The sequence below is a fragment of the Perognathus longimembris genome, chromosome 18 (assembly GCF_023159225.1).
Source record: "Perognathus longimembris pacificus isolate PPM17 chromosome 18, ASM2315922v1, whole genome shotgun sequence".
In the NCBI taxonomy this organism is placed as follows: Eukaryota; Metazoa; Chordata; class Mammalia; order Rodentia; family Heteromyidae; genus Perognathus; species Perognathus longimembris.
In genome coordinates, this window is record NC_063178.1 from 45,098,637 (window position 1) to 45,116,950 (window position 18,314).

The window sequence follows — 18,314 nt, forward strand, 5'->3', positions numbered from 1 at the left end:
TTAACATAACCGTCAAACTACCAGTGTAGTTAAGAGCTAATACATAACATACTTTTCAAAGGAATATATGAGTCAGTAGAATCACTTCACAACAACTACTCACAAAATCACAATGAAGTAATTACTTTATGCATGTCAATATGTACGTTGTTAAACACACACACACACACACACACACACTCACACACACAACAACCCACAATCCTTAAAATCTAATACATTCTGGGAAGTATGTGAAAATAGTGTGATCTTTGATGTGCATCTGCCAGGAATGTAAAACAATCAAAGATGATATCGACAATAATAAAGTGAATTAAACATGGAAACACACTGGCATATGACCCAGCACTTCTTTTTCTACACAAAAAATGTAAAGTAAGGACTGTAACAACTATTTGGAGAAATGCATCACAATTGCTCACCAACAAAGGTAGGAACACATAAAACAATAGATAAATGCGTTTAAAATTATGCTATATAGTATAGTAGGGATGAACCTTGAATGCAATCCATTAAATAAAATACACCAAGTAAAAAGGAACATAAATGGCATGAAGTCTCTTCTTGAGTTTCCAAGGATTAACAAACTCATACACAGAAAGAATGATGGCTCTGGATACTGGGATAGAGAGAAGCTCATCCTGACCTCTGGCTGTTCCGATATTGCCAGAATGTCGGGAGCCAAACTTGCAGCTAGATTCATTCTCACCTCTGGCTGTGCTGTTATTGCTAGGATGTGCTAGATGCAAGGACCTTTGTTCATGGCCACTATCCGGAATTGCTTTGCTATTGTCCGCACCTTGCTATGTCCGCTGGAGTAGATTCCTATGTTAATCTACCTTATCCTGTGTTTACTGTAATCAAATGTTTGCGAAATTCAAAGCCCCTTTATGTGCTTAAATTTTAACAACCCTATGCTATTCCTTGGTTCCAAAACTGCATATAAGCTGGAAGTTAAGAATAAACTTGGCTGCAGTTTTGAGTTTCAACCTTATGGCTGCAGACCTCCCGTACCCCATTTTTGTTTTTGTCTTTTTTCTCTTGCCTTATTTCTCCTTTTCCTTAATTCTTGCCGACCCTCAGTCAGGATTCCCGTTTCACTGCCGGCTGGCTTGGCAGGAAATTGCAAGTTAATAATAGTTTTGAAGCAAAGTAGAGGCAGTCCCTACCGTTTTAAGTAATTTAAAATAGGGTCATGCTGTAAGACAGAATATGTCATTTGTCAACAGGAGAGGAATAAAATATAGAACATTAATGTTAGCAATATTATAAACTCACAATCCTATAGGGAATTCTGAGTATAAAAATAGAATCAGCATGTTTCAAACAAGACATTTTAAAGCAATATTTTTCTTCTTTGACTTCCATTCCCAAAATCAATTTGCTAAGTGAATAAACAATAGCACTTGGAGCAGATTGTGAGAAAATGAGTAAGCCTAGCTAAATGTTCAGGAAATGTGATATCTTCAAACCATACAACCTTGGGAAAGGCATATTGCCTTAATTTTACTTTTGTTGTTTTCCTTCTAAGGCCAAAAATCCCTTACAATACTTTCTGAACTGGCAGGGAGAACTAACAAGTTAGAGCTAGCATCAGCACCAGCATACATGGGACATTTAGGATAAGTTTGAGATATAACAGAAATAATATTTGGAAGAGGAGACTGAAAGATTAATGAAAATACAGCTACCATATTAGTATATAGACACCTTCACTTGTGAATGTAATCTTATCCCTCCACCCCCAAACCACAGCCACATTTCCCCTCTGATAACCCGACTCTGGCATATTATTCAGTTCAGCTCATCTTTTGCCCTAAAAGTTGTGATAAACCTTCAAGCACCAAGTGACTGAGAGTGTTACAGGAACCAGTACCACGTGAATCTTGTGTTGTGGACAATGGAACTGATTATTTCTTAAGGCAAAGAAACCTAAATAGACCTTCTTCCTGTGCTTATCTCTGCTTTTTAAGAGTTGTCAGACTTCACATGATCTCTTCTTTCAGGAAGGAGATTCCTATGACAACATGCCCTCCTTTAAACACTGATAGGCTTCATTGTATAACTACATGACCCTTGCACTGTACTGCAATATACATGTAAAACAGTCTCTAGAAACTAGGTTGGGTATAAATGTGGGTGAACTGAAACCAGGAGTGCTATGAAGGCTAATAAGCCACGAGCCAATCAGAAAAAACTCTAGGAGTGTAATAGTTTCCCAGGGAGGGGGAGATCCCCCATCTCTCCAAGAGTCCACCACTCAGAGACAGTCTCAAGTAAAAAGATGTATATATTGGGGAAGTTCTGAATGGACCTGTCCCCGGTTTCAGAAAAAACATATAATACAGAACAGGACAGTGGCACAGAGACTTACTTCCGGAGGATTTCCAAGTACCAACAAAACAATTCAGCTCCAATGGAGAGGTCACAGGAAGCACCCAATTCCAAGTGCTTGACAGATGGGTTCAGTAACCTATAGGCCATGTGCGTGCCCCTGTCTCTCAGGGTTCGAGAACTCCCATTATCTGGGGATGCGGCTTCCCTTCCTGTAGGAATCGAGGCATGCCTATCAAGAACTGGCCTGCGGATGGGGGGCCGCGGGGCCAGGGGAATATTGTTTACAAGGAGTGGGAATCTTCCCTAGGCTTCTGAGCAGATCAGGGCCGGGGGCATAGTGGAGATGGAGTCATCTTCTGCCCTCTTTCGCTGGCCAGATCTGACCTCCATATTACAGGAGCAACCACCTAGAACCTGAAAAAACAACTTCAATATTACAAGCCCCAGCGCCCTCGCACACTTCACGGTTTCACTATCACTGTCGCCATGCTCGCCTTTCCGCAGGGCAAAGTGAAGGCCATCACATGGGTGCACAGCAGAACCTCAGTGAGGGAGTGTGTGGGCGCACCTCCCTGGCTCTTCAGCTCTGGACAACAACCAACCTGCGTACAGAGCCCTGGCGCCCAGGTTCTTCCTCTGCCTGCGCCCAGGCTGACAGCGGAGCCCACTCGGGAAGCCCAAATGGAGGAGCACGCAGAGGCCAGACTCCAGTCCCAAACCGGCCCGCGCTTCTTACCTGACATCTTCCCTCCCTGGGATCCCTTCATGGCACAGTCCCATGGCCCAATGAACACAGGCTGGGCCCTCACTCGGTGGCTCCAAACTCGGGAATGCAAACGCATACTTCAAAGCACTTCCCAAAAGCGGGGTAAAGAGAGAGGAACGAGAATTTTCAGACTACAACCTCAGCGGGCTGGCAGTTGCACACTCACAAGGAGCCCAGTTAGGCACTGGCACAGGATTTGTGCCATGAAGGAAACTACATTTCCCACATTGCCTTGTGCATCCTAAGGGAAGTTGGCTTGCTTAGGGGTTTCAGCAGTGTTAGCCTAGGTCCCAAGAGCTCATAGATGATTGGGCCTTTTGAGCATTTCAGCTTCATCCAGCTGACAGCTTACAACTGATGCCTTCTGATACGGAGATGGTACTGTGGAAACAAAGTGAAAGATGGAGGGGAACACCTCTTTTTTGAGTCTCTAGAAAAAGCAGCTAGTGAGCCTGGGGAAGGTCAAACTTAAGCAGAATGACAGGAGCCAAAAGCAGCTTGACCTAGAGCTGCTTGACCTTTGCAAAAAAAAATGGATTGGGAAAGACCACTCAATTTTCATGTTTTAGTTTAGGGGACATTCCAGAAATTGAAAGATTTAAGGTTAAGAAGTTAAGTAGGTATATACTAGTCACATCCAGAACTAAGAATTGCATGAAGAGAGAGTATTTGGCTTGCTGTTTGTAATCACCTACTGCCAATTCTGGTCCAGTATGTGTGCTTGCTTGCTTTGCCTAACTTTCCGGACCACCTGTGTGTAGTAAGTGGCCACATGGGTATTGTGTAAAATCCAGCCCTATGGAGGCCCAGTCCTGTTTTTCACCATCCCGGTGGTGGCCAATCTTGTGGTGTCCCGAAATCAATGATCAATGAGACCAGTCAGATTAGAGAGAGAACAAAAATATTGAGCAGGGCCAGAAGGCACTGACACTTAGGTTGGCCCCTAAGGCAGGGATCCCAGGGGATGGATGGCCTTGGGTGGGGGTCAGCATTGACTTTTAAGCATTACAGCTGGGACAGGAAGAAGGGGGAGGTCGATACAAGATTGAGCCCTCAGGACTTTTGTTTTAGCCAATGACTGATTCAGAAGTTAGTTTCATGTGTAAGCTTACTGCTACAGGTTTTCTGCCTAGGGATTGCCTTAGAATTGGCAGGAGGCTGGAGGGCACATTGGCTATATTAATCAGGAGGGAGCAGAAGCAGAGTTACAGAAACAAAAACAGCTTGTTGGTTATCAAACAAGTGTTTTCCAGAGGCAAAAGCGAAACATTCTTGGGGATGTTCACAATTTGGTCCTGTAATGTTAGTACAATTGCAATTACATTTTAAATTCATCCAATTCCTTCTTTATTTTTCCTCATCCCCAACAGTGAACAAATGCTAAATAAAAGACTCCATGCCCAAATGAGTGCTGGTGACTTCATTGCTGTGGGTTTCAGGCCCACCTGGGTGTCTGGTTTATAATATTTTTAGTGATATATTAATATCAAGACACTTAGAATAGTTCTATTAATTAATTCCTCCACTTGCTTTTGGGGGGTCCCAGTTATACTATCTGGATAAATATGGAATGAATGATGGATTTTCTTCCCACTTAATTTAGCAGTTAGGCTTCAGTGAATGAGAATACTATATCTATCTGCGAATAATGAACTTTATGTTAGAGCTTGTAGAAGACAGAAGAGTTTCCAGACTACAGGGAAAAGGAAGAGAAACCCCCACCCCCCACCCTTGATCCAACTGACAGAAGTCAGACTTCTGAGCTCCTAGATGTTACTGAATTTTTTTCTGCCTTACAATTCGGTGGTGCAAAGCTGCAGATGCTGATAGAAGAGGAAAGATAATAAGATCTCCGTGGTAATAAATACAACTGTGCAGAATTTTCACTTTGTCCTGGTCGACAAGCTGCAAGAGGCTATTGTCTAAGGAATGCAGTTTTCCAGGTGTAGCACTGCATTTGGATGTCCCCAGTACAAGCTACTGAGATGATAGGTTGAGACTAGTCATGGTGAAGGGCAGTGAAAGGAGGCCAACTATATGGCACAAGCATTTAACTGAAGACCTTTCTCTATTCTTTTCATTTATCTACAGATGCATATATAAACAGGTAAATTGTATATAATTTTTGTCTTATAAACATATGTAGATAGATATCACATATGTATCTGGAATAGATGTATATACATGCACATAGAATATTGTATATGACATAACCATATATTGTATACTTCATATTTGTGTATATATTTACATATATAGATACATAAAACATGATTGTAACTATGTTGGAGTAAGAGGGAAATTTGGATGATTATTTTCAAGATGGAGACTTCAAAGATGGTTAGTCTCCCAAGTAGCTAGAATTATAGGCATGAATTACTGATACTTGGTTTTGATTTTCTGTTAGTCTTTGAACTAATTTTTGTTCCTCATCCTTTCCACGTTCCTAATTGTTTATAGTACAGGCAGAATTATTATTTTATTTATTTATTTTTTTTGCCAGTCCTGGGCCTTGGACTCAGGGCCTGAGCACTGTCCCTGGCTTCTTCCCGCTCAAGGCTAGCACTCTGCCACTTGAGCCACAGCGCCGCTTCTGGCCGTTTTCTGTATATGTGGTGCTGGGGAATCGAACCTAGGGCCTCGTGTATCCGAGGCAGGCACTCTTGCCGCTAGGCTATATCCCCAGCCCCTGGCAGAATTATTTTTAACACGAGCATGTCACAATTTTTCTGGTGAAATTATCTACAGGGAATGAAGGGTTGGCAGATGGTGAAACAATAGGAGATTAACCATGTTTAAGCCCAATGCTTGGCATGTGCAGGATTAGGCAATATCATCCAAGAAGCAACTTCTCACACACTTAACAAACAAACTAAGCCAGGGCAGCTTGTAATTTAGAAAATCCTCATAAAGTCATTGTATTTAAACTGAAAAATGTACTATCAGCTATGCTAGTACATTAAGAAAAAAACCTGTAAGACATAATTTATATACAATACACTCAACACCAACAATCCATATGCTTCTCTTTTCTAGTTTTCATCACTCAAACTGCACCAAGAATGCCAAATACAAACGGGGAATCAATCCATCAGTTTCAATTATACATGCTCAAAAATATGAATCCTTCGATTTGTCCATATTACCAGTCTGGATTACTTAATCTTCATTATAAATTTTGCTATACACAATATGTTTTCAACCTGGCTCACACCTGTAATCCTAGCTACTATGGAGACTGAGATTTGAGGGTCAGAGTTCAAAGCCAGCTATGCCAGGCAAGTGCATGAGACTATTATCTCCAACTAACCACCCAAATGCCAGAATTGGAGCTGTAGCTCAAGTGGTAGTGCACTAGTCTTGAGAGAATAAAGCTCAAGGAGAATGCCCACACCCTGAGTTCAAGCCCTAGAAAATGTTAAGTTCTGAGTTAGGCACCAGGGCCACAGTCTGTAATCATGGCTAACCAAAATACTGTATCATAAATATGGACTGAAGCCTGTTAAGGCAGGAAAAATGCTTCAGACTCTTGTCTTTATTTAACCAGCAGAACCCCACCCTCCCAAAAAGTGGAGCTGTAGCTTGAGTGGCAGAGCATTAGCCTTGAGCAAAGAAAGCTTGAGGACAGTGCATAACCTCAATTTCAACCTGCAGGACTATACACACAAAGAAAATATATCCCCAAACGTGTTTCCTATCCATGTACTCTGTACCATAAACTTGGGGAGAAATGATGCCAAGACAGATTTCACTGCTATGTGTATTTTGTAATGAACAAAGAATAGTATCTTTCCTTAGGTGTTCTACATTCCAAAAGTGAACTGGAAATACGAATTTATTTGTGATAAAAGACATATGGATCATATATAAAATGAGAGACTTCAGGGAAGCAGTGAATAAACTCATATTCTTATTTGCTTGGCTCAAATCCTGACAGTCTTTCTCCCAACCTCCCCTCCTCCTCCACTCCTCCCTAAATCAACTTGGACATTTTGACTCCAGATGAAAACGGCTGGAGATTGTACTTCTGAGAATAGGGTATAAAATTACTTTGGCAAGCCATTCTTTATTATAAAAGATACAAACCAACAACTTCACTTTCCATTTGTCAAGCCTGGAAGTAATGCCCACCACTTTTGTCCAAATCCTTTGGATAATATTCAGGTATAACATCCCCATTCAACACAATGACAGGGCAAGAAATGTTGGCTCAGTGAGTGGCCAGGTGTAAAGGACACCTAGGTTACCTCTGTCATGTAGGATTTCTCTGTATAATTTACTTTCTGTGTAATTAATTTCTGACAGAGGATTTTCTTACATTGGGTTTCTTTCACGTTTGAATGTTCTAATGCTTGCTGAAAGTTGACAGCTTGATAAACTTCCTCTATTCTTTAAATTTAGAGATTATGTCACGTGTTCAGGTCTCTGATACCTGTTGAGAAGTGTTTTCTAACATTTATTATACTCATAAAGTTCTTCTCCTCTGTATGTTGTATGATGCACACTGAAGAGTGACTTATTAAAACATGATAGTTACATTCATTAGTTTTCTCTGATAGTTTTCCAGTTCTCTGATGCATAGTGAGATGTTACTATTGGTTGGAGGGCTTCACATACTTGCTACACTCATTAGAATTCTCTCCTGTGTATGCTCTGAACACTGAGGTGTGCCTTCCGGGTGAAAGATTTTCCACATTTTCTACATTCATGTGGTCTCTCTCCTGTGTATGTTCTCTGATGCATATTGAGGGTTGACTTCTGCCTGAAACAATTTCCATATCTGCTGCATTCATAAGGTTTATCTCCTGTGTGTGTCTTCTCTGATGCAAACTGAGGTATGACTTCTGCTTGAAAGACCTTCCACTTTTGGTACATTCATAAGGCTTCTCTCCTGTGTGTATTCTATGAAGAACACTGAGCCATGCCTTCTGGGTGAAAGACTTTTCACATTTGTTACATTTATAAGGTTTCTCTCCTTATATACTCAGTGATGCAATCTGATGGATGCTTTCTGCGTCAAGGACTCTACATCTGTCACATTCTTGAGGCTTCTCCCCTGAGTGTGTTCTGTGATACATACTGAGGTGTGACTTCTGCTTGAAAGACACTGCACATCAGTTACATAACATTTCTCACCTATGTGGGTTCTCTGATGCAAACTGAGTTGTGTCTTCCAGGAGAAAGACTTTCCACATGTATTACATTCATGAGGCCTCTCACCTATGTTAATTTTCCTATGACTGTGGAGGTATGACTTCTTCAAAGACTTCCCACATTGGTTATATTCATAAGGTTTCCCACCTGTGTGAATTCTCTTATGCCTGAGAAGAGCTGACTGCTGAGTGAAGGCCTTTCCACAGTTGCTACATTTATATAGTTTCTCTCCTGTGTGAATTTTCTTATGTGTCATGAGTGATGACTTATGAGTGAAGGGCTTTCCACAGAAGTTACATTCATAAAGTTTTTCTTCTTTGTGAATTCTCGTATGTGTGCTGAGATATGAGTTCTGGAAAAACTACTTTGCACATATGTTGTTATTTCAGAATGTTTCTTACCTGTACGCATTCTCATATGAATGCTGAATGATGACTTCTGGGTGAAAGATTTTTCACGTTGGTTACAGTTATAAAGTTTCACACCTGTGTGTTCTCTGATGAACAGGTAAGGCTTGAAATCTGAGTTAAAGACTTTCCTTATCTATTACAATTATAAGGTTTCTCTCCTGTGTGAATTCTCTTATGCCTGCTGAGGAGTGAGTTCTGCTTGAATGACCTCCCATATTTGTTACACTCTTAAGATTTATCTCCTGTGTGTGTTCTCTGATGCCTTCTGAAAGTTGACTCACTAGTGAAGGAGTTTCCACATTCGTTATAGTCATTAGTTTCATATCGGTATGTGTTCCATGATGAACAGTAAGGCTTGCTTTCCAAGTAAAAGACTTTCCATATTTGTTACCATAATAAAATTGCTTGCCTATTAGAGTACTCTCATGCATGCGGAGAGCTGACTTCTTGGTGAAATATTTCTTATATTCATCATATTTATAGGGTTTCTCTCCTTTGTGAGTTTGAGGTTGGTAAGTCATATATGACATCTGATCGATACGTTTTGCACATTTGTTATACTCATCAGGTTTCTCTTCTAGATATTATATTTGCTCTGATGTTTTGTAAGGTGTATTTCTTTATTGAAAGATTTCTTACATTCACAGCATGTACAAGGTTTCACTGCTTTGTGCATTTTCTCATGTGTAGTAATTATAGGTCTTAAGTACGTACAATGGTTTCTCACATTTAGTACATCCCGGTGTTTTCCCCCCTCTTAGAAGCATTTCTTGGTCAATGAGAGCAGAATTATCATAGCCTTCTCTATATTCATTATTGTTATAGGAGAGCTCTTCCACACAAACGCAATTATGTCTAAAGAGTATGGTGTCTGAGTTTAATGCCATCCCTTTCCCATCATACTCAAAATACTGCTATTCATTTGGACTCTCATAATGTTGATGGAAATGCTTGGAACATCTGAGGGATTGTTCAATTACATGAGAGGAATCAGGCCTATATGCAGCATGCATCTCACCAGGCTCACTGTAGAATAGCATGTTCTGACAGTCAATGAACTCCTCAGTCCTCATTCCAAAGTAGTTTCCATTATTCCTAATCAGCTCTAGCATATGTTTTGAGCTCAAATTAAAAGTTGCTAATAATCTAACTCTTTCCTCCACTGTGTTGCTATTAGTGACTGCTACTTCACACACACATTCTTTGTACTTTCTTGACATGTCTTAATCATGTCATCCATTTTTTGGACATCTAAAATGATAAGAAAGAAAACATGAATGAGATAAAAACATTTCTTAATATAAAGATAGAACATTTTCTCATATCTTAATTATTATAGGTTTTAAAATATCAATACTAGGAATTAATGTATGAGAAATATATGCTTTTATCCTCATGCACTATTGATATTTTACAATGCAAAGTAACTGTTTTTAATATTGTGTTGTTAGGTTACAGAGGGTTAGTTTTCTTTTATTTTCTTGAAATAATATTTTGTGCTGCTTTATGTCTCAACTAGTAGGTTAAGAACAGGAACAATTTCTAGATTCATTGACCTTAAGAGTGTTTTATGGGTCCTTTTGCCTTTTACCTTAGCAGGAATGGTTGGGAGTGAGAATTTATACCTATTTCATCAGTTCTAACTCCTCACTAAGAATTACTCTTCTCTAGATTAAAAGCTTTGGTTCTGAATCCCAGACTCTGCCCATCACCAACTACAAGCTTTTGTCCTTACCTGAGAATTGAACTGGCATCCTCCTTACTCCCTGGTACATGAAAACTCCTAGTTCCACAGAAAATGGAATCTCCTGCACATTCCCACCCACCCTCTTTTTTTAAAAGTATGATATCCACAAAGACAAAGGAAAATTGCTACCTTTAATTCTACTCCCACACAAAACTCAGTACATCTCCACATGGATTCTTGATTAACATGTATTTCTGACAAAGGATCACCTAGCTCTTCGACACACACACACACACACACACACACACACACACACACACACACACAATTCAGAATAATTAGGAACATCATTGCTCAGTACAGCTCAACGTGGACATACCAATTGGGCTCTGGCTCCAACATCACTGTGCAAAATACACTCACTTATGTGTGAAATTCTTGTCTGGAGATTTTCCCATCCATGGTCCTGTTCCTTGATCCATCCTGACAATCAATTTAAGTTTAGGAACACAGTGCACATCAGTTACATAACATTTCTCACCTATGTGGGTTCTCTGATGCAAATTGAGTTGTGTCTTCCAAATGAAAGATTTTCTACATGTGTTACATTTATAAGGTTTCTCACCTATGTGAATTCTCTTATGACTGAGAAGATCTGACTGTTGAGTGAAGGAATTTCCACAGATGTTACATTCATGAGGTTTCTCACCTGTGTGTGTTCTCTGATGAACAGTAAGGTCTGCCTTCCGGGTGAAAGACTTTCCACATTTGTTACATTCATAAGGTTTTTCTCCTGTGTGATTTCTTTTATGTGTGCTAAGATCCAAGTACTGGACAAAGAACTTTCCACATTTGTTACATTCATAAGGTTTCTCACCTGTGTGTGTTTTCTGATGAGTGGTAAGGCTTGACTTCCGGGTGAAAGTGTTTCCACATCGGTTACATTTATACGGTTTCTCTCCTGTGTGAATTTTCTTATTTGTCATGAGTGATGACTTACGATTGAAGGACTTTCCACATTTGTTACATTCATAAGGTTTCTCTCCTGTGTGAATTCTCTAATGTGTGCTGAGATCTGAGTTCTGGACAAAGGACTTTCCACATTTGTTACATTCATAAGGTTTCTTACCTGTATGCAGGAATGGTTGGGAGTGAGAATTTATACCTATTTGTTCAGTTGTAACTTCTCAATAAGAATTACTCTACTCTAGATTAAAAGCTTTGGTTCTGAATCCCAGTCTCTGCCCACCACCACCGATAAGCTTTTGTCCTTACCTGAGAATTACCCCGGCGTCCTTCTTACTCCCTGGTACATGAAAACTCCTAGTTCCACAGAAAATGGAATCTCCTGCACATTTCCACCTTTCCTCCTCCACCTCTTTTTTTTAAATGATGATTTTCACAAAGACAAAGGGGAATTGCTACCTTTAACTCTACTCCCACATAAAACTCAGTACATCTCCACATGAATTCTTGATTAACACGTATTTCTGAAAAAGTATCACCTAGTTCTTCCACACACACACACACACACACACACACACACACACACACACACACACACACATTTCAGGAGAATTAGGAACATCATTGCTCAGTACAGCTCAACGTGGACATACCAATTGGGCTCTGCCTCCAACATCACCATGCAAGGTCCATTCACTTACCTGTGAAAGTCTTGTCTGGGGCTTTTCCTTTCCGTGGTCCTGTACTTTACTCCACCGTGACAATCATTTTATGTTTAGGAGTACAGTGCCCTGTTAAGAAGAAACATTGAGAATTACTGCTTCTCCTGGGCCCTTGTGTATTGATTTCAGACATCCTGGTACACAAGGTTGCTCCTAAATCTAGTTTCTCATTTCTCACCAGTTCCATGGTTGACTTTCCCAATTAACAGCTTTCAACTTTACATATCAGCTTTAAAATATTGATTTTCAAATCATACTTCTAATGGTGATATACATTCTATTCTAGATTGTATATCCACCTAAAGCAACCACCTTAAGTTTGAGCAGACAGTCTGCTGTTAATGGAACATAGATATACCTTTTGTCGAACTGCTGACTTGGCTTCTTGAAGAATTAGAATAAAATTGCCTCAGGAGTTACATAATCAAGCTGAAGTTTTTCTTAAAAAGAAGTCACTCTTCCCATGGACTGAAATCTTACATGAACTGAAACTTACAAAGTACTGAAACTTGTCAGGAGCCAAACTTGCAGCTAAATTCATTCTGACCTCTGGCTGTGCTGTTATCCCCAGGATATGCTAGATGCAAGGACATTTGTTCACTGGCATTTGCTCACAGCCACTATCCGGAATTGCTTTGCTATGTCCTTTGCTATGTCTGCCTTGCTATGTTCGCTGTAGTACATTCCTATGTTAATCAACCTCATCCTGTGTTTACTGTACTCAAATGTTGCGAACTTCAAAGCCTCTTTGTGTTCTTGAATTTTAGCAACCCTATGCTATTCCCTGGTTCCAAAACTGCATATAAACTGGAAGTTAAGAATAAACTTGGCTGCAGTCCTGAGTTTCAATCTTAAGGCTGCAGACCTCCCATACCCCATCTTTGCTCCTTGTCTTTTTTTCTCTTGCTTGTATTTTTCCTTTTCTTTAATCCTTGCCCCCCTCATTCAGGATTCCCTTTTCACTGCCGGCTTGCTCGGGAGAGAAACTAATTCATATATTGACTAAAACCGAAGCACTTGACCTTGTGTGTTAATGTAACTATTGCTCACCCAAGGACACCAAGTTGCCATAGGGTCTCCAGCATTACATCTCTATACAGGGTCCTCTGAGAAATGTCCATGTCCTGCCACTTCTCCCAGCTAAAGTCTACAGACACATCTTGAAATGACACCAGCTTTTGTAATGGCACATTTCCATCAAGTAATTAGCCCTGCGTCATTAAAAATACAAACTCTAGAATTTCCTTCTTCTCCATGTATACTTTTGTCTTACATAAGATGTTTGGAGCTTTCTCTAATACCTATAGCATTGAAGAAAGGAAAATCAAAGTAGAAATATTTGTCTCTAAGGAGTTAATAATCTGGCATGACAGCACCAAGTATAAGTTGGTGTCTGGACTAGTTTATGTACGTTATTTTGATAAAGGTTGGTATAATTAGTGAAATAATTAAGTAAAAAAATATTTCCCTGTATTTTCATATCCTGCCTCATTGAAAACCCTATATGGATATTTTATTCAGTATATCACAGGAAACACATACAGCACTACTAGGTAAACCAAAAGCAGTGTCTAGGTGAGTGTTAAAGGGAGTAACAGTACTCAAGAAATTAATTGATGATGAATTTGGCACTTACAAAGTATCACTTAGTTCTCACAATAAAATGTTTTGTTACTAAATTTATAAACATTAAAGTGTAGTCACAGGTTCCCTTATACTTCCTTCCTACATAAAAAGTAACTGCTAGCATGTACTTTTGTGAACACCACCTACCTCCTAGAATATGGAACACAGGTGAGAGAGGAATAAGATGTTTCATGATCAAATTTGAAATTCAACATGATGCAGACTAGGGAGCTAACACTGTGACCCTGAACAGTTCACTAGGTCTTTTTTTTTTTTCTTTTTTCTTTTTGCCAATCCTGGGGCTTGGATACCGAGGCTGAGCACTGTCCTTGAATTCCTTTTTGCTTAAGGCTAGCACTCTACCACTTGAGCCACAGCTTCATTTCCTGATGTTTCTGTTTAAATGGTGCTGAAAAATGGAACCCAGGGCTTCATGCATGCAAGGGGGGCAGTCAACCGCTAAGCCACAGTCCTAGCCCTAATCTGGTGTTTATAAAGGCAAAAAACACACACAGGTGGTTATATACGGCTTGGCAGAGTTGGTTGCAGTTTCTACGAAGTATAGAGCAGGAAAATCTGTGGCAAATTCCCTATAGTTTTTTGACTACCTCATTGCTTTTTTGCCCAACCTTGCTTTCAGAATCTTCTGTTCTCTGCCAATAGGAATACAGAATGGACAGATCTCAGGTGAGTTGCTTTTTGTTTATCACTTAGCTTTGCATTCCATTTTATGAACTTAATGGAGATCCCAGATTTAAAATGGAAAATTATATTGATCTTGAAGAAAATGTACCTAAATAAGACAAAGATGCATTGTGCATTTTTGCATCTGATAAAAATCTTACATTCTGTCTACATCACCTGCAGATTTGTTTCGATTCGTCTGTAGTTTCCTGCAGTTTGAACTCAATACTTGGGCTCAGTGCCTGAGCCTCTCTGGTCTCTAGGTTAGCACTTGAGCCAATGCAACATGTCAGCTTTTTGCTGTTCATGTGGTGCTGAAGAATGGAACCCAGCGATTCATGCATGCTAAGCAAGTACTGTACAGCTGGGCCCCACTTCCAACCCTCCAGGTTTTTTTTTAATGTGAGGAAAAAGTAGTCATACCTGTTATGTGATTCAATCACCCCCAGGAAGTCACTTCTCTGGGAAAGTGAAGGTGCTGGCAACTAATCAGAAATCACATCTTCATTAATAATATTAACCTGTTTTAATGACGCTTTACTGGAGTGAGTGAAATAGTGTGGTCACTAACACCTTCAAATGTTCTATAGGACTGAGTAAGCCATAAGTATTTAAAGTATTCTGAGAACATATGTCTTGTTGGTGCCCATTTCCAATAGGAAAAGCAGTATATTTTACAGTTGTATTTCTTCAAAAGCTCATCAGTTAAATCCCATGAATGCTTTGTGGTGTTTGTTTTACTAGAAACTTTCACCTGAACAGTGCCTGCAACCTGTTTATTAGCTAGTTAATTTGAGTTTTCTGCCCAGGCTGGCTTCCAGACCTCAGCCTCTTATATATCTGGAGTAGGATAACATTCTAGAGCCAAAGTTCAAGGTGTTGTTTTTGTTGCCTTTGAATTTTTCCAATTAACTAATTTATTTATTGTCAAAGTGATGTAGAGAGGAGATACAGTTTTGTATGTAAAGTAGAGAATACATTTCTTTTTCTTTTTCTTTGTTTTTGCAAAACCTGGGGCTTGGACTCAGGGCCTGAGCACTCTCCCAGGCTTCTTTTTGCTCAAGGCCAGTACTCTAGCACTTGAGCCCCAGTGCCACTTCTAGCTTTTTCTATGTATGTGGTGCTGAGGAAAAGAACCTAGGGCTTCATGTATGCGAGTCAAGCACTCTACTACTAGGCCATATTCCGAGCCCCTCTCACTTTATTTTACATATCATTTTTTTAACTTAATGTGTGTCCAAGATTGAAAATGGAAAACTAGATTCAGCTTCAGCAAAACATTCCTAAGTAAGACAAATATATATTGTAGATTTTGTGGCTTACACAAACTTACATTCTAAGTTGAGTACAGATTTGCGTCAGTTTCTCTGCACATTTACTTATTTATTTATTTTACTGTGCCTATATCAATCCCTTAGTGCTGTACCTGAGCCACTCTAGGCTCAAGGCTAGTAGTCTACCACTTGAGCTACAGCAGCACTTCTGGCTTTTTCTGCTTATATGGTTCTGAGGAATCAAACCAAGGGCTTCATGCATGCTAGGCAAGCAGTCCACCACTGAGCCACATCCCAGTCCTGTTTCTAGGTTTTTGGATGTGAGGAAGAATTGGTCACATTGTTGAATGATTCAGCCGAAGGTACTTGAAGTACTGTCCATATAGTTCTTGTTAGTGTACATTTCCAATAGAAATGCGGTAAACTTTAGAGTTGTGTTTTCTTCAAAAACACATTAGTTAAATCCTATGCCTGATGATTGTGTTTGTTTTACTTGAAACAGGCTATATTTCATTCTGTCATCTTTCTACACATCAATCCTGTTTGGCTGCCTGAAACATTCTCAATCAACTATACCATTTACTGCTAGTACATGTTGCTTTATTTTGGGGTCCCATGTCTGCCATCCATCTAGAGCATTTCTCATCTTCCATGTGAGAAGCAGTAGAGTCTTTGAATACGCAGCTACTGTTCCTCTCTATCCCACTCTCCAGAGCCATCATTCTTTTTGGCCTATGAGTGTGTTGATCCTGAAAATCTCAAGAAGAGACATTATGCCATGGCTGTTCCTTTCTAATTGGTATATTTTAGTTAGGTGATTGTATTAAAGACTTGTCTCTGCTGTAATGTGTAGTTATATTTTCTTTTCAATGTATTTATGTATTGTTTTATGTGTTCCGAAATTTTGTTGGTGAGTAACTGTGAAGTGTTTTTCCAAATAGTTGTTAAGTCCTTTCTTTCTTTCTGTTTTATAGAAACCTAGAAAAAGAATTCCTGAGTCATATGCCAGTGTGTTTCTATGTTTAATTCACTTTATGGTTGTCTGTGCCATCTTTGATTGTTTAACATTCCTGGTAGATGCACACCAAAAATCACACTATTTTCACATCCTTCCCAGAACTTACTAGATTTGAGGCATTGCTGTTGTTTTTCTCTTTTTTTTTTTTAAATATGAGCATATTTACATGTACTAAGTAGTTATTTCATGGTGATTTTGAGTGTCCTAAGTTGTTGTGAAGTCATTCTCCAAGTACTTTTTGCATCCCCTGCTTTCACTATTGTAGAGTACTAATCTTTTCTTTTTTCCTTTTTTCTTTCTTGTTTGTTGGCAGTCTTGGGGCTAGAATTCAGGGCTTGGCACTGTACCAGAGCTGCTCTTGTTCAAGATGAGCACTGTACCATTTGGACCACAGTGCTACTCCAAGCCTTAGTCCTAGACATGCAAAGTGTTTTACTTTAGTATTCATAGGAAAATGACAGTTTGTTCAAATTTGTCTATTAATACAGGTGCCGTTCTTCTGCTAATATCTTGATTCTATGTTTGGTACGATCTGTGGCATTCACAAATATGCAAAGGCTCATATATTCCTTTCAAACGCCTATTATGTATTAGCACTTAACTCCACTCCATTATGTTAATAAGAAGTAACCATTTATTTTTGTATAGAAAATAGGCCATCCTTACACTGAAGCATGAGGCTTCAGAAGTAGTGAAACCTGCAGAAAAATTGTTATGCTGATATGTAGTAAACTTTATCAAAACAACCTGCACATACTATTCCAAGCATCTATTTATACTTAATATTGTCATGTCAGATTAGTAGCACCTGAGAATTCTTATCCTGTTTCTGGTGCTAGCAAAGACAAATATCTTGGTGTAATGGGGCATTGTGTTTTTGTTATTGTATTTCTAGTTATCTAGTTAGTATAGAGCCAGTATTACTACTATGATATTTCTTCTTTCTACTTTATAGATAATGGAGCAAGCTCCAAAATATTATGTAAGAAAAGCACACATGTAGAAGAATAAAATTTCAGACTTGTTCTTTTCCTGACTCATGGCTAAGTTCTTGATGAAAATGTGCCATTACATAAGCCTGTGACCTTTGAATATGTGGCTATGGATTTCAGCTGGGAGGAGTGGCAGGACCTGGACATTGCTCAGAGGAAATTGTATAGGGATATAATACTGGAGACTAATAGCAACTTGTACTTGGGTGAGCAAAAGATACATTAATTTACAGGGTCAAGTGCTTTGTTTTTAGTAGCTCTATGAGTCTTTATCAAAGGTGCAATGCTATTTAGGTATAAGATTACAGAATATGGGAAGTAGTGCATCTTTCCAAGAAAATCCTGCTCTTGATTGTATTACTCTAGAGGCAATTTGATAATCATTCTTCTCAGTCAACTAGCACCAGTTAAGCAATGGTTCTGAGACATGTTCTATTATCAGGGGACTATCTTCTGAAACTTGTGGCCACTGTGATAGATGGATATATAATCTAGAGTAGAATGTATGTTACTACTCAATGTAAGATCTAGAGATCTGTAATTAAAAGTGGGCATTTAAAATCCAAAGCTTTTACTGGGCACTCTTCTTCACACTTGTAATCCTAGCTATGGAAATCTAAGCCAGCCCAAGCAGAAAATTCCCCAGGAGACTTATTTCTTCAATTAACCATAAAAACC

The 18,314-nt window shown here is 39.3% G+C and overlaps 1 long non-coding RNA gene across 2 annotated transcripts; it reads right to left on the reverse strand.

Annotated features, from left to right (window-relative positions):
* Nucleotides 1–7,153: 7,153 nt before the first annotated feature.
* Nucleotides 7,154–11,007, reverse strand: LOC125367232. Of its 2 annotated transcripts, none has more exons than XR_007214018.1 (2): nt 10,866–11,007; nt 7,154–7,960 (listed from the first exon to the last, which is right to left on the reverse strand). It is a non-coding gene; the product is annotated as an uncharacterized LOC125367232 (long non-coding RNA). The 2 variants fall into 2 exon arrangements; XR_007214019.1 differs by lacking the exon at nt 10,866–11,007 and adding an exon at nt 8,210–8,290.
* Between the last annotated feature and the right edge of the window lie 7,307 nt (nt 11,008–18,314).